The 2,981-nt window shown below is 27.6% G+C and overlaps 1 protein-coding gene across 1 annotated transcript in view; it reads right to left on the minus strand.

Annotated features, from left to right (window-relative positions):
- LOC117179687 (mediator of RNA polymerase II transcription subunit 18) overlaps nt 1–2,981 on the minus strand; it is a 7,574-nt gene that overhangs the window by 3,049 nt on the left and 1,544 nt on the right. The gene's annotated exons all lie outside the window — the stretch shown is intronic.

Consider the following 2,981-nt stretch of genomic DNA (forward strand, 5'->3'; position numbering starts at 1 on the left):
AATAAATTAGTTGTGACAAAGCATGCTAAAAAAATGTAATATCTAAGAAATTAGAGAAAGTGGCCAACAATTGGTGGGGTGGGGGCAAAAATTGATACATTTACCCTTTATATATTTTCTATCCAGAGAAGATTAATTTTCTAACAAATCAGTTCGTGAAACGGGTGGCAAGCGTCCTCACTCATTAAAATAATTGGTCAAAATAAGGGTTTCGTGGGAACGAATACGGATAAGATTTCTATTCATTTATTTTATTTTTTATTTTAATTTCTTAAGTAAATTTGCGATTCTATATGCTGGACTTGAGCTAAATTTGAGTCTTTAACTTTTGAGCATTTAAATTTTTTTAGCATTTAACTCAAAGTAATCAATATTTTCATTTAATAAATGAAGCTATTATCATTGATGGTTTTTTGCGCCAGTCGTGCTAAAAGGGTAATTTTGAGTAAGGAGGTCTACCTTTTTATATATGAAATTTCTATTAAAAAATATAAATTTCCAAACAAAGAAGAGGAATTTTTAACAGAATTGTTGAATTATAAGCCAAGAAAGATCTGTTAGTCAAGAAAGAAACAAAATTTTAGATAAATTATCATTTGAAGGGTAAAATAATGATTCTTAACACAAAATACAAATTTCAAATAATGTTTTTTTTTTAAATTCTTTGTTCTAGAAATTTTTGAAAATGTTCTTGGTTTTGCAGGATTTTACCAAATTTTAGTAAAAAATGGAATCACTTTAAAAGATAATTAGAAGTTTTTGACGCTTGAGAAAAAAATTGATAAATTTTCGGAAATATGTCAAAGTTTTATTAACCTTGCTCGAATTATTCCTAAAATTGTCTCAAAATCTTCGGAATCATTTTTGACAACTTTTGAAATGTTTTAAAATCTTTTTAAATATTCTTATAAAAATAATTTTTTTCAATAAAAAATCACCTTAATCCTGAAATATTCTTAGGCATCTAATACATTTTTTTTGCAATCTTAAAACCTTTCATCATTCTTAAAAAAGTTAACCTTTTTATTTCAATATCTTAAAAAATTTACATTTTGTTTTAAAGTTTTTGAAATCTCGTAAAGTTTAAAAGTATTTTGTATATTTTCAAAACGTTCAAATATCTCAAATAACTTTATTATTTAATTGAAAATTTTTTTATTTTATTTGAAAAGTTTATTATGTTCTTGAAAATGAAACTACTATGTTAAAAAATCATCCTTTTCGATTGAAAATTCCACTGTTTTTTTTTTTGAAAATTTGTCCAAGTTGCTTGAAAATGCAACTATTTTGGTAGAAAATTCAACAATTTAATTGAAATTAAACTTCTTTGTTTCAAATTTGGCTGTATCTAGTCGTCCTGATAAATTCAGGGAGTTGGAAAAGGGGATGGGTTTTCGGGACGACTTAACTAGCTGATGAAAAATATTTGACTGCTCGTCCCGAATTTCAGGACAATGAGACACCGTTAAAATGTATAATTTCGAGTTGAAATTTCAAGGTTTTCCAAGAAAATTCGTCATTTCTGTTTAAAAAAATTCAAAAATGTAATTTTAAAAAGTTTTTTCTTTTAGGACTTAAAATTTTTTTGGCTGAAAATTCAACTCTTGTTGTAAATTGAGGCTTCAGATGCAAAAAGGAGATATAGAATTATTTTGCTCGTGTGGGGAGGCCCCTGAGCACTTGAAAATAAAGTCTCCAATTTTAATTTTTAAGAGATAAAATCCACAATGAAAATTTAATGCGGCATCTTTTTCTCCTTATAAAAAAAGTTGTAGCTTGTTTATTTTTCGAATTACTTACGAAAAACTGTTTTTTTCTCTGATTAAAATATTTTGAATTTTTTCGATTTAACTAGCAACGAAATGGGAAGCTTTTTATAGTTTGTAATACAACTGATTAGAAATATGCAGTATCATGTTCTGCGATGGATGACGTTAGCGAAAGTTCAAAATGTTTATTAAAAAAATTGTTAATAATTTTTTCTGAGACGGTGCATAATTCGTGCACAAACAACTTCCAACATTTCGGGAGTCGAGCGAATTTTGAGCAAGCGAAAACTGTCACTGAGAAAGTTGTGCAGAGAGGTCCAAGGAAGTTTCTGGATCTGGAATGTTTTAGATCAATTGGAATAGTACTTAACAAACTGTTGATGTTTTAATTTTCTGGCGCAATGTATTTTCTCCCGCGTAGACTACGGCCCGGCCGGTAAACCGCTATCCCAGCCATGTTTATGTAATTAAAATAAGAGAAATAAGAAAAATAATAGTTTATAATAAATATTTCTTTTTCTATGCTGAAAATATTTAAATTTTGCTATTTCTGGAAATATAACTGCATAAAAGTCCTAAAAATAAAGAATCTCCCTACGTTTCTTTTTTTTTGTATTCTGAGTGTCTTTCGTCTGACCTCTATTTGTAAATATACCTACATAGGCTTTTGGGTTGTTTCTTTACTAAAAATTAAATACATCAGTTTAGTGAAGTCTGTTCCGATTAGCAGAGTACATCGTTAAAATATTATGTGATGTGTAAAAGTTGTTCGATTAAATTATCCTAATAGCTATACAAAATTCTATGATATAAATATAGTGAAGTTTTCCAATTACAAAATGGAAAATAATTTGAAACCTACTAATTGTAGAAAACGAAAGAAGCATGAAAGTTAGTAGGAAAGAAATGTTCTTAAATGTAGCAGAAATGCGGTATGTAATAATACATTAATCGATTATTTCTTGCTTAATAGACATGAAAAGTATCTTGAAAAAAAATTAAAATATATTCCTAAGTATCGCAGTAATGATAATGATGATGTTGTTAAATAGATACATTATTATTGTGTATGGAAAAATTTGATTCACAGAGGAAAATAGTTATTTGATAAATATTACGAGGGTGGATTGATAAGTTTCCGGCCTGACCAAGAAAAACAACGTTTTTAAGAATTTTTTTTTTATTTCTCAACATAATCTCCTCCAAGGCTGA

Source organism: Belonocnema kinseyi, chromosome 9, assembly GCF_010883055.1.
Source record: "Belonocnema kinseyi isolate 2016_QV_RU_SX_M_011 chromosome 9, B_treatae_v1, whole genome shotgun sequence".
Classification (NCBI taxonomy): Eukaryota; Metazoa; Arthropoda; class Insecta; order Hymenoptera; family Cynipidae; genus Belonocnema; species Belonocnema kinseyi.